At 36.0% G+C, this 14,589-nt stretch overlaps 1 protein-coding gene and 1 non-coding gene across 2 annotated transcripts in view; both read right to left on the bottom strand.

Moving 5' to 3' along the window:
• Nucleotides 1-14,589, bottom strand: part of LOC106666292 (protein sickie) — a 198,022-nt gene that overhangs the window by 115,842 nt on the left and 67,591 nt on the right. The window lies entirely within an intron of this gene.
• On the bottom strand, nucleotides 13,342-13,413 carry Trnad-auc. Its single transcript has one exon. It is a non-coding gene; the product is annotated as a tRNA-Asp (tRNA).

The raw sequence follows: 14,589 nt of genomic DNA, 5'->3' as shown, positions 1-14,589 counted from the left end.
TTACCTCAACCAAGACCTTTCATAGAAAGAATAATTAATTGAAAGAAGTAATTTGGTCAATTGACCACTAAAACATAAATGAATTTACTAAAACGTGGAAAAGGGATAGTACGAGGGAAACATGTAGACATCGGCCACACAAATTTGAGTGAATTATGCAGACATCCACTTAAATTTTTGATATTTCATGGACAGTGAAATAAAATTTTATAAACTAAACAGCGGTAATAAGCAAGCATGACGAAGACTTGAACTGAAAATTTCCATGTTTTTCTAAAACTAGCCTATTATGTTAATTAGAATTTTATACTAGTACTAGAATTTTATCTTCACCTTCACTACAAAGAAACTAAAAAACGACAAAAACATGTTGACATCCGATGAAATTTTCAACTAAACTAAGACAGTCTGTTAAAGTAAGATAAATCATGCCGATTTGTATAAAAATTCAAAAAAGCATTCTAAAATGGCGAACCTAGTGGATATCGGCATATTTCACCCGTACGAGCTTATTTTAATAAATTGCCCATATTTTTTGGACTTGAATATTACACTACAACTACTAATGATAATAATTTCAATTAATTAACATTTTTTGTAAAGGTTTGATTGAAATGAAAAAGTTAGTGTCACGAGCGGGATTCGAACCCACGACTTTCGGCTCAATACACCGCTGCTCCAACCATTTGCGCTATCGTGACTCCACTCGGACACCCCATTAACATTTTTATATAAGGTTTTGGTTGAAATGAAAAATGGCAAAAAGGAGGAAAATTCGAAAGGTTGTAGGTTGGGATGGGGATTCGGTGTCTGAGTGGAGTCACGATATCTCAAGTGGTTAGAGCAGCGGCGTATTGAACCGAAGGTCGTGGGTTCGAATCCTGTTCGTGACACTAACTTTTTCATTTCAACCAAAACCTTACATAAAAATGATAATTAATTGAAAGAATTTGGTCAATCAGACCACTAAATATGACGGAATGATAATAATGTTTCCTCCAATTTTACAGACTCTACAACTCGTACAAAAGTACGAGTGAAATATGTGGACATTTAATAAAATCAATTAATAAAAATAGCCCACCCACATTGGTTAAAGACGTTAGTTCATTTTATGTCAGTTTTGTTAAGTTATTCTCGATCCAATGGGCATGGAATTTAAACAGACACAAGATATTAAAAATATGAAGAATTTAAGAACAAAATATTCTGAATTAACGTGAAAGCAAGGCGGTCTTGCGGTTTCCGCAACCCTCCTCAGAAGGCGCACCCCATTTTCGTTTTTCCACAGGCTCCAGCGTTAATTGCAGACGTGGTTGCCGGGTATTCTTTAATAAGAGGGACACCTAAACCACTTTTACGAGCCAATAAAACCCCGGGGAAGTTGCAGCTCACTATTAGCCGCCGGCTCCCGCCCTACCTGTTTCCTGACGCACCCCCACGGCACTTTCTATCCTAATTTTGAACAATTAGGCATAAAATTATTTACAACTTAATACTCTCCTCCTCCTAGTCATTAAAAAGGACAATAAAGACCGTTTAGCGAGGTAATAACGGCTTCTATAATTCACTTTGTTGATGTTGTACAATTATTGAATATATCCTTGTCTCGACTTTTCCCGGCCATAAAATTATACATACTTCAAGACAAAAGCTAAATTTTTATTTGTCTAGCCTAGTAAAAATAAACGCAAATTAAAATGGAATTAAAGCGTGAAATTTTGCGCATCATAGTAATTAAAAACCGAATTTCAACTACAACTATCACACTTAGTAATAAAACAAACCAGAATATAGTAAAAAAACTACTCTAAAAAATCTAAAAAGCGAACGAATTATTTGTTGACTTAAAAGCGACTTTTCATATTTTACGGTAATGCGCGGAGGTCGGAAGGGTTGTCTCCTTAGCCCTACTCTTTTCTTTATGAATGCAGAATTATGAATTTTGAAAACTGTATTTTTATTGTACACGTACAAAACGTACATAATAAAATAATAAAACGTACAATTGAACCGAGTTCGACCAACACGGCGTTATTTGGTACATCAGGCCCGTAAAGATCGGATTAAGACCAAAATTAATAGAATTAAGATAAACCGGAAAGTACCAAAAAGTATTAAACAGTATTTTAAAAGTCGTACTTCGTTTGCTTAAAAACATCGTTCTAAAACTTTAAATATTTATACACTTCAGTGCGGAGTTCGGGAGGGTCGCCCACTAAACCCAATCTTACTCTCTTTATCTTCCCTAAGTTCTTTAATATGGAATTCATGCATATAACGAGGCAAATAATAAATAAAAAATTCTCACTGTTAATCAGCAGAAGTACAAAGTCTAGTAAGTACACCGAACTTACTCACTTACTCGATTAACTCACATCTTCGAAAATTACACCCGGTTTGATTATCTCGGACGGAGTATATATAGAAAATCAATAGATTATCCACCGGGGCCATGGATGAGCCCAAGTTTTATCAGGACGTTCGATCAGCACTGATCATATCTCATAGCCTCTTTTATAGACTTAGTCACTGACAATTTGACGCTGGCGTCTTCCGTCTGGCGAGATTAGACTCCCTACTCATCAGTGAGGATAAACCGATGGAAACTTTGTCAATTGTTAATTCTTACTACAATATAATAAAAGGAGAAAGAAAAATTTCAGAAAGAAATGGCGTCAGTAAAGAATTAATGGAGATTAGGTCATTTTTACAATAATGATTGGAACAATTCATTCTGAATCTTAGATATGGACGCTAAGATTGTTAAACATTACACCCATTAGTTCTTTTCGAAGTCACGATTTTCTGAAAAAACCGCAGGACTGAAAATTAGAAAAAAAAAGAAGACCTCTTCACTGATAAGGCGGCTCTAAGCCAATAATAGTCTAGGTAAGTGTAACAATGCCGGGGGAGGCTTTCTAAGAGAATTAGTTTCCCCCCAGGAGGAGCCCTTCGCACTTAGGGCTGGGAGAGCTTTTTCTTCCCTTTTTCCCAACGAACTCATCGAGACATGAAGCCACTATTAAACCCGTAACTTGCATAAACAAAGCCCTTCCGGAACTCATCTTTCCATTCGGGTAAATGTTTGTTTAATGGATTAACCGTCTGACAAATCGTCAAAATAAAAAATGTTCGAACATTGACGTAATCCAAAAAATTTAAACTGAAAATAGAGATAGAAATAATACAGAGAGAAAGGGAGAGAGAGATTGAAATAAAGCGAAGACAAAAAGAGGAAGAGAGATAGGGATAGATGGCACAGAGAAAGAGAGTGAAATAGGAAAAAAGAAAACAGGAAATGGACAAGTAAAGATAGATATAGGAAATAGAGAATAAAGATTGATTGATATTAGAAATATGGAAATAGAGATCGAGAGAGAGAAAGAGAGAGGGAGAGAGACTAAAAGAAAGAGAGAGGGAGAGAGAGAGAAAGAGAGAGAGAGGAGGAGAGAGAGAGAAAGAGAGAGAGAGGGAGAGAGAGAAAGAGGGGGGAGAGACTAAGAGAAAGAGAGAGGGAGAGGGAGAGGTAGAGAGAGAGAAAGAGAGAGAGAGAGAGAGAGGGAGAGAGAGAAAGAGAGAGAGAGGGGGAGAGACTAAGAGAAAGAGAGAGGGAGAGAAAGAGAGAGAGGGAGAGAGAGAAAGAGGGGGGAGACTAAGAGAAAGAGAGAGGGAGAGAGAGAGGTAGTGAGAGAGAAAGAGAGATAGAGAGGGAGAGAGAGAAAGAGAGAGAGAGGGAGAGAGAGAGAGGGAGAGAGAGAAAGAGAGAGAGAGAAAGAGAGATAGAGAGAGAGGGAGAGAGAGAAAGAGAGAGAGAGGGAGAGAGAGAGGGAGAGAGAGAAAGAGAGAGAAAGGGAGAGAGAGAAAGAGATAGAGAGAGGGGGGAGAGACTAAGAGAAAGAGGGAGGGAGAGAAAGAGAGAGAGAGCGAGAGAGAGAGAAAGAGAGAGAAAGAGAGAAAGAGAGAGAGGGAGAGAGAGAAAGAGAGAGAGAGGCGGGAGAGACTAAGAGAAAGAGAGAAAAAGGTAGATAGATAGAGATAGATAGATAGAGAGAGAGAGAGAGAGAGAGAGAGAGAGAGAGAGAGAGAGAGAGAGAGAGAATGAGAAGGCACACAAAACACTAAATATTTCTCTTAATATTTCTGTAATATGTATCTCGATTGAATAGCTCAAACTCAGTACAATTATTTCGTGGTTTTTATATTTTAACAAAATTATCAAAATCGTTTGGGTGTATGTACACCCCGTGGTCTGATCTGACCAAAATCATTCCTTTTGATATCTTGTTTTCTATAACTCCACAAATGTAGGAGTTTTGGTTTATTCGTATGGTTTTATTAAAGCCATTTAAATATAATATTTATTTGGTTTTTAATGGTAAGTCGAATTTTAGTAATTTTTATGCTACATTATTCAATTTATCATATCTGTGATGATTTTGATGGTTAAAAGGAATATCTGAACCCTAACAAATGTGATTTCCTGCATTAAATTTTCCTGAATTTTTGTTTACAATTAAATTTTATGGCATTTTGTAAATGGTGCTGGCATTATTTTGGTAGGATTGGAACTCATAATTGACATTTCCCCGGTTGGCACGATCCCGATCGTATAAAAAATAACGATTGTGATTATTTTGCCGGTTTAACGGATTCAAAGTGGTGTTTTCCTCTCCGGTAAACGTCCGCCACATATTTTTTTACGAGTGCAATTAAAATTCCAGCGGATTGTCCCATTTCCCGGTTGAATTTAACGCCGGATAATTTCGGTCACGTACTCCGAGATCGGATGATGTTCGCAGTTGGAAAACGGCAATGCCACGAGAAAGAGAGACGGAGGGAGATATCATAATCTCTTTCCAGATAAGTTAATCCGGCTTTTAAAATTCAAGAAGTGGGCTCCTCCACCGCCGCCCCCGCAGACACCGGGAAGAAGATCCTCTCTTAATATTTATTTATAAACAAAATCCTTTCGGAAAAGATTAAAGGGAACGGCCGAAAAGCTCACCTGAGGGCTGTTCAACAAAGATGGATTAAACACGCTTTTCGGTTTGAACGATTTACATTTACTTCGTATTACATAAATGAAAATTCAGGCCGTCTTTTACTTAAAACATCAAGAGATTTTAAATACTACACTTAATATTAGTTTAATACCTGATAAAACAGGTAGGCAAAGGTTAAATAGCCCTAAATAGAACATGGAAAACAATTCTAAATAATATCGTATATATTCTATATTTCTCTCACTCTCTCGTTTCTCTGTCAGTCTCTCACGCTCTTTCTCCCCCCCCTCTTCGTTTGACTGTCTGTCCTTCTCTTTCATTTTCTCGTTTGTCTGTCTCTCTGTTTCATTCTCTCGTTTGTTTGTCTGCCTGTCTGTTTTTTCTCTCTCTCTCGCTTTCATTCTTTTCGTTTGTCTGTCTCTGTCTCTTTCATTTTCTCGTTTGTCTGTCTCTCTCTTTTTCATTCTCTCGTCTCTCTCTCTCTCTCTCTCTCTCTCTCTCTCTCTTTGAGTCTCTCGTTTGTCTTTCTGTCTCTCTTTCATTCTCTCGTTTGTCAGTCTGTCTCTCTCGCCCCCCCTCTCTCTCATTCTCTTCGTTTGACTGTCTGTCCTTCTCTTTCAATTTCTCGTTTGTCTTTCTCTCTGTTTCATTCTCTCTTTTGTTTGTCTGTCTGTCTCTTTTTCTCTCTCTCTCTCTCTTTCATTCTTTTCGTTTGTCTGTCTCTCCCTTTCAGTCTCTCGTTTGACGTTCTGTCTCTCTTTCATTATTTTCGTTTGTCTGTCTCTCTCCTTCAGTCTCTCGTTTGTCTTTCTATCTCTCCTTCATTCAGTCTCTCGTTTGTCTTTCTGTCTCTCTTTCAGTCTCTCGTTTGTCTGTCTGTCTCTCTTTTTCATTATCTCGTTTGTCTCTCGTTTGGCTGTCTGTCTCTCTTTTTCATTCTGTCGTTTGTTTGTCTGTCTGTCTCTCTTTCTCACTCTCTTTCATTCTCTCGTTTGTCTGTCTCTCTTTTTCATTATCTCGTTTGTCTCTCGTTTGGCTGTCTGTCTCTCTTTTTCATTCTGTCGTTTGTCTGTCTCTCTCCTTCAGTCTCTCGTTTGTCTTTCTATCTCTCCTTCATTCTGTCTCTCGTTTGTCTTTCTGTCTCTCTTTCAGTCTCTCGTTTGTCTGTCTGTCTGTCTCTCTTTTTCATTATCTCGTTTGGCTGTCTGTCTCTGTTTTTCATTCTGTCGTTTGTTTGTCTGTCTGTCTCTCTTTCAAACTCTCTTTCATTCTTTTCGTTTGTCTTTTTCTCTCTCTCTCTTTCATTCTCTCGTTTGTCTGCCTCTCTTTTTCATTATCTCGGTTGTCTGTCTCTCTCTTTTTCATTCTCACGTTCTCTCTCTGTTTCAGTCTCTCGTTTTTCTGTCTGTCTGTCTGTCTCTGTCTGTCTCTCTCTCTCTCTCTCTCTCTCTCTCTCTCTCTCTCTCTCTCTATCTTTCTATCAACTTACTTACCTACGTACCTATCTAACTATCTGTCTCGGAAGGAGGAAGGAATATTTAACAAATAATCATAATAATCATGTCCATTTCATAAAATTCCTTAGTGTTAGAAGATAGCAGGACTACATATGATTTTTTTTCAAGACCAATAGACCAAGGCTAATAGGTTATAACAGTTTAGGCCCCGCACCGTGGATTTCTCTCAATAAATTGTGAAATTTTTTGACAAAATATTAAGCCTACTTATAGAGCATATTAATGTATTTGTATTGTGAGATTTCTCCGCGTTGTTTGGGTGATGAAACTGTAATTTAGTCGTTACTGATCGTTTTGGTCTTTGAGGGCCTGCCAGTCGGGTTTCGACATTTCGCCGTCATCACATATTCAACACTTATAATAGAAGAGAAAAAAGAGCTACGATCAAATTTCAGCATATTTTTTACATTAAGAAGTTTCATTGTAAAAATGTAACAAATTTATGTAAGTTTTATTAAAAAATATATCGACAAAATGAATGGATGCGGTTAGGAACAGGGGACGATTCCTACAAATTTTGTTTTAATTTTGAAGTTTAATCATCTTTAAAAATTCAATTTCAATCCAATTTACTGGATTATTTATTGAAACATTGAGGAAATTAAACTTTTTTTGACATTCCTGTTACAAAAGCTGTAGCTTTGTAGTCATTCAAGCATAGTACAATTGCAGAAATGATAAATGATGGAGTGAGTGTGGTGTTCAATACTTTTTAAAAGAATAGTTCCTACTCACAGTAAGTTGTTTTGCAACGATCCGGATTTCGAGCCTTTTAGCTCATCATCAGGTTGAAGGACTTCTACAACCACGTCTCTCGACATGAATTGCCAAAGTGAACCGCTGATACCTCCGCCAACGCGACGTTCCAATTATCAGCTGATTTTTTTAATGAAGCTCAATTTGAACGTGCGAAACGCGGAAATTATAACACAAATAAATATTAGAATAATAAATACTTCAACAAAGGGAAAGAACTATATTGGTTTGAGAAATTTGAAATTAAAAAATGTAAAATTGAACATGGTGATAAATGAATTAATAATATAACAGATTTTGATCTACCTCCCATTTTAAATATGTACATAAATAATATCAAACATCCAAATAATTAATCTAATTATTTTAATTGTTATTATTTTTATAGTAATTTATAGTAATATTAAGTATTTATTATTCTAATATTTATTTGTGTTATAATTTCCGCGTTTCGCACGTTCAAATTGAGCGTCATTGGAAAAAAATCAGCTGATAATTGGAACGTCGCGTTGGCGGAGGTATCAGCGGTTCACTTTGGCAATTCATGTCGAGAGACGTGGTTGTGGAAGTCCTTCAACCTGATGATGAGCTAAAAGGCTCGAAATCCGGACGTTGCAAAACAACTTACTGTGAGTAGGAACTATCCTTTTAAAAAGTATAGTACAATTGTATTCCAAAAAAATGTATTTATGTAAAGCGTATTTCAATAATTGCATAAATATGTGGAGTTACCTGTGATTTTAAATTACAAAGGATTTTTAATGTTTATGTTAACAAATAATTATTGATGAGAAGACGAAAGTTATCTTTAAGGCGAAAAACTCCAGCAAAATTCAAGATTTTCCGGTTTGCGCGGTACTGTATAATTTCTACCCCGTGCAAGTTCCACAGAGTATTTCAAACATATTATTCGTTTATCTTCTTCCACTGATCGAGTATATAAATTAACAAATTGTTGATTCGTTATTTACTTATTTTTTCACCCCCTTCTTTTTGTTTTGTTTTGTCTTTCGGTTATTCTTTCTCACCATATTATACGAGAAGGCTAAAACGACTCTGGGGTGAGTCCGGAGGGTTGTTCGACCTTTCGACCTACGGGTTTTTGGGGGCGGCCGTAAAACTTTTTATTATTTGCCGTAAAGGAGACCTTGGGCCCTGCTGGAAACGAGGGGCGGAAGGGGGTCGATTACCCACCTGGAGTGGCAAATTTCTAAAAGAGAAGTTCCACATACATTTTCCCTTTTTCAGGGAAACCGCAACAAATAAACCTTTTCAAGTTCGTTTAAGTTCAAGTTTATAAACTTTAAAGGATAACAAAGGTGGATTTACACAATCATATGTAATACACATATATATTATATTTAAACCGACACTCGTATTTTTTTTTTCAAACTGTATTATTTTTTACCGTTATATTAATTACAATATACTTATTTTCATGTAAACCAATTTAAACGAGATCAGAAATTCACGAGTTTTAATCAAACTCATTTAATTATGATGGCTTGAAAGCAAATTCACTAAAACACCGGAAAATCATTTAGTGATTTAATAAATTTAACTAACAATTTATTACCTGGTTTTGCTATTAATGCGTTATTGATATGACCATATCCACTGAAAAAACCTGAAATAACTTCCATAAGGCTTATGGCTGCAGGCTTATGTCATTTTTTTTTTTTAATTGGCCTTATGATCTTGCATATTAGCCATAGTACGAATTCTTGTGTGTTCAAATTGGGGTTATCGGGAAAAAAGGGCCAGACGGTGGGAATCGAACCCACGACCGCGGCGTGAGAGTCTCTCATGCTAACCACTCGGCTACCGCGGTCCTCAGGCTTATGTCATGCTAATAATAAAATTAGCGAACTGACTCAAATATTACTCTAGTATTTACCTAAACCTATAATTTTTTTAATATTAGGAACTTGCAGAGAGATTAGTGCGGGAGAAACATGTGGACATTCAATGAAATCAATATGAATTGAGCCACCGGTTTATTCAGAGAAAAGATATATCGAATTAATTTATTATTTTTTAAAGCTAATATAATCCTAATATAAATTGCGTATTTTCCTCTTTCTATTTCCACCGTGGTTAATCTTTATTTTGATGTATCTGTACCAACGTGGGAAAAATATGCAAACATTTGCAACATTACAAAGATATGTGTGGTGTATTAGTGACGGTTAATCGATAATTATTCAGAAATCGTGAGATGCGGTCTGGTTTGATGGAGGTTTCAGAAAAACATTTTCTTTATCCTGCCAACGTTTCGATCTTTATTGAGATCATCTTCAGGGCTCAAAGTGTTTGTCTTCTGTGTAATTGTGCCATTCTTGCGTGTCGTGTNTATATATAAGTTATATAACAAGTGCGTGGATTTTTTTTTCTGTCATTGTATTTCTGCTTTTCAAAATATGATACCCTTTATACAAAAATATTGTGAGTAGTATTTGGTTTTATTTGCTTTTGTTTCAACTGTCAAACATGTTGGCAATGATTAATGATAATTGATGATAATTACATAATGATAATTCTTCTAAGATTTACAAAATGATTATTCGGAGATCGTGAGATGAAATGGTCCGGTGTGACGTAGGTTTTAGAAAAACATTTTCTTTAACGTGCCAACGTTTCGATCTTTATTGAGATCATCTTCAGGGTCTGGGATTTAGAAACATTGTTCAAATTTTACAAGTACATGTAGGATGTGAAAAAAAATGAGTTCATACAAAGCTAAAAAAATTTTTTGGTTAAAAAAAATATGAATTTATACTCCCACTCTCAACACGACACACAATAACGACACATATCCACAGAAAAGAAACACTTTGCGCCCTGAAGATGATCTCAATAAAGATCGAAACGTTGGCACGATAAAGAAAATCTTTTTCTGAAACCTACATCAAACCAGACCGCATCTCACGATTTCTGAATAATTATTGCAAAGATAATCAAGCAAGCATAAAATAATAGTCGAAGGTGTTGTCATCTTCAATAGATTCAGCCGTTTTCTCTCGGAAACAGCTGTTCTTACAAAAGTTAAGTGAGGGGATAACGGGGGACGTCCGCTAAAGATAGTCAAACAAATTGTGATAAGCAGCGAGCTTATGAGCCAGGCATGATTAAGGCATAAAACATTTTAAAAACCTTTAGATGAATATCATCTTCAGAACATGTCTGCATGTTTCTTTAGGAAAAGTCTTCTGATAAAATAAAACGACTAAGATCAAGACAATATGAGGCAACCATCAAAGATATTCTAACTATTTGTGAAAAGCGAAGCATCAAGGTACTGATGCAGAAAGACTAAAACATAAAACAATCTAAAGACTCGTAGATATTACCTTCTTCAGTCTGTCTCTTTCTCTTTCATTCTCTCGTTTGTCTGTCTGTCTCTCTCTCTTTTTTCAATCTCTAGTTTGTCTCTTTCTCTCTCTTTCAATCTCTCGTTTGTCGATCTGTTTGTCTGCCTGTATGTCTTTCCTTCACTCATTTGTCTGTCTCTCTGTTTCATTCTCTCGTTTGCTTGTCTGTCTGTCTCTCTCTCTCTCTCTCTCACTTTCTTTCTTTCTCTTCGTTTGTCTGTCTTTCTCTCTTTCATTGTCTCGTTTGTTTGTCTGTCTGTCTCTCTGTCTCTCTCTCTCTCTTTCATTCTTTCCTTTGTCTCTCTCTCTCTCTCTCTCTCTCTCTCTTTCAGTCTCTCGATGGTCTCTCAGTTTGTCTCCCTCTTTTTCATTGTCTAGTTTGTCTTTCTGTTTCTCTCTTTCATTGTCTCGTTTGTTTGTCTGTCTGTCTGTCTCTCTCTCTCTCATTCTTTCGTTTGTCTCTCTCTCTCTCTTTCAGTCTCTCGTTGGTCTCTCTGTTTGTCTCCCTCTTTTTCATTCTCTAGTTTGTCTTTCTGTTTCTCTCTTTCATTTTCTCGTTTGTTTGTCTGTCTGTCTCTCTCTCTTTCATTCTTTCGTTTGTCTCTCTCTCTCTCTCTCTCTCTCTCTCTCTCTCTTTCAGTCTCTCTGTTTGTCTCCCTCTTTTTCATTGTCTAGTTTGTCTTTCTGTTTCTCTCTTTCATTGTTTCGTTTGTTTGTCTGTTTGTCCCTCTCTCTTTCTCTCTCTTTTTCAGTCTCTCGTTTGTCTATCTGTTTGTCTCTCTCTTTTTCATTCTCTAGTTTTTCTTTCTGTTTGTCTCTTTCATTGTCTCGTTTGTCTGTCTCTTTCTCTCTCGTATTAATCTAAAGACTCGTAGATATTACCATCTTCAGTAGATGTCTGCACGTTTCTTTAAAAAAAGATTATTATTCTATTATTCTAGTAAAAGGAAAGAGTAAGGCGAGGAAGCTATGCAGACAGAAATATAACTCCACTAAAGATAATCATATAACTCGTGATAAAGGCATAAAATAGTCTAAAACCCTGTAGTATTACCATATTCAATGAATGCCTACCCTTTTTTTCCCTAGGAAAGTCTATGTTAACGAAGTAAAAAAAGTAAAGCGAGGGAAATATGCAGACATCTACTAAAAATAGTTAAACAACTTGTGACAAACGAAACTGCCAGCAAGTAGCCAGAACGATTAAGGCATAAATTAGTCTAAAAACCCGCAAATTACCATCTTCAGAACATGTCTGCATGTTTTTTTAGAAAAAGTCTTCTAATAAAGTAAAAAGAGTAAAGTGAGAAAAATATTCGGACATCTACCAAGAAATAGTTAAACAACTTGTAACAAACGAAACTTACAGATGATTGAGACATAAAATAATCTAAAGACTTGTAGATATTACCATCGTCATTAAATGTCTGCACGTTTCTTGCAAAAAAGTCTATTCTAATAAAAGGAAAGAGTAAGTTGAGGAAGTTAAGCATCTCCTAAAAATAATCATATAACTCTTGATAAAAGCATAAAATAGTATTACCATCTTCAATGAATACCTACCCTTTCTTTCTCTCGGACAAAGTTATTTTAATAAAGAAAAAAGTGTTAGGCGAGGGAAATATGCAGACATGTACTGAAGATATTAAACAACTTTATGACTAACCAAACTGCGAGCTAGTTAGCTAGAATGATTGAACTGTAAGTCAAAAAACTAATAGACCTAAACGTCGTGGATGATAGGTGTTACCACATTAGACAACAATGTGGTTGTAACAAACCTCCTGAAAGCCCACCCCCAAGAGCAAATGGAATAAGTTACGCCCTCCCAGGCAGTCCGCCGCGATAATAAACTTGACGAGAAGCCCTGAAACGACGGGCCGTAATAAAACTTCGCCCTCACGCCCTCATCATAACGCAGTCGAGTCGCAAAGCCTTATTTGCCCCGTCGAGATAAACCGGGATTCACACGGAAAATCCGGCCTGGAGATTTAACAAAGTAAACAAAAACGCCACTCCTCAAATTAGTGTTGTTTTTCTATGTTAACACTCATGAGAACTTGAAAATGACTATGCAAAAATGACTAAATTTTAAGTGTGGTGTTTAGTGACCAACACTATGCGGTCTGGTGTGTAGGTTTACAAAAACATTTTCTTTATCGTGCCAACGTTTCGATCTTTATTGAGATCATCTTCAGGGCCTGGAGATTTAACAAAGTAAACAAAAACGCCACTCCTCAAATTAGTGTTGTTTTTCTATGTTAACACTCACGAGAACTTGAAAATGACTAAATTTTAAGTGTGTTGTTTAGTGACCACCACTATGCGGTCTGGTGTGTAGGTTTACAAAAACAATTTCTTTATCGCGCCAACGTTTCGATCTTTATTGAGATCATCTTCAGGGCCTGGGATTTATAAAAATATATTTCTATAATTTAAACAGTTTATAAATCCCCGATAAAGAAAACGTTTTTCTAAACCTAACCTTTTAAACCCTAAATCAAACCGCATCTCACGAACTCGAAATAATTACTAAATTTTATGTTTTTATTTTAATTTTATATAAGTGATGTTATGAGAACGATGTCTACCAAACAAATTTCATAGGATTCACTATTTTTCGTGGTCCGCTTGACCAATATATAATATCATTCAATTAATTAATGTTTTTAGTTGAGATGAAAAAGTCAGTGTCACGAGCGGGATTCGAACCCACGACCTTCGGCTTGATACGCCGCTACTCTACCATTGAGCTATCGTGACTTCGAATGGTAGAGTAGCGGCGTATCAAGCCGAAGGTCGTGGGTTCGAATCCCGCTCTTGACACTGACTTTTTTATCTCAACTAAGAACCTTAATTAATTGAAAAATGTCATAGTTCTTTACCATTAATTATAAATAATTTTTAATAAATTAATAGATTTTACAGATAAATTTGTATCTTATAAGATTTAGAAATTGTGTTTTTGGTTGTATTTCTTCTCAATCTTTATTGTGACCGTAGCGATTAACGATACCGGTTCTATTTATTAAAAAAAGAAAAAACCTTTATTATCCGATACACGACCAAAAGGTGAAGTCTTTAAGTACAAAGGCCACCCACTGCTTTTAAAGCATCAATGTGTCACCGTCTTTCTCTATTAAGTATTCATAGAGTCAAAAAAAATCTTTTTAAAAGAAAATGATTTAATATATGACAAAATATCTATATGATGATTTTTAATAATAAAACCACAAAGGGGGGCAAAATCAAAACATGTGACTTTCTTTTGTGACGATTTTATATTTAAAAGATGATTGTATATTTTAATATTTGTAGATAGACAACAAATGTAGTTAGTTCTAAAAAATTAAAAGGACCATTTCTCTTTTTCCCTTTGTACCTTGTTCAACGAACGTCTCCCCGGCCAGGTCATCCCCTCGACAATCAATCAGCCTTATTTATTCCACCCCCGGTCGGTATCCTTTTCCCAGAGGACGGGATCGCATCCCTAATCACTTTACCGGGTTTCGACTCCATAAATTTATATATCCCCCCTCTCTTTTCCATCGTGGGTGTCGTTGCACTTCTCTCTTGTGAGAATGTATGAAAAACAGGCGGGTAAATGTTGTTAATCCCGCGCGATCTCGACACTTCCGAATTGGACGTGATTACGAAGAAACGAGTATAAAAAGATTTTTTTTCTCTGTACTACCTTCAAATCGTTACATATTAGAATCATTTAGTGATATGGAATGATTGTTTGTAAAAAGAAAATAGTATAATGTGTGGTGATTAGTGACCGTTAATCGATATTTATTTAGAAATCGTGAGATGCAGTCCGGTGTGATGTAGGTTTCAGAAAAACATTTTCTTTATCGTGCCAACGTTTCGATCTTTATTGAGATCATCTTCAGGGCCTGGGATTTACAAACATTGTTTACATATAACAATTACATT

This window comes from Cimex lectularius, unplaced genomic scaffold (assembly GCF_000648675.2).
Source record: "Cimex lectularius strain Harlan isolate CLEC.00 unplaced genomic scaffold, Clec_2.1 scaffold62, whole genome shotgun sequence".
In the NCBI taxonomy this organism is placed as follows: Eukaryota; Metazoa; Arthropoda; class Insecta; order Hemiptera; family Cimicidae; genus Cimex; species Cimex lectularius.
Note: the sequence above shows the minus strand (reverse complement) of the source record. Positions and strands in the feature narration are given on the sequence as shown.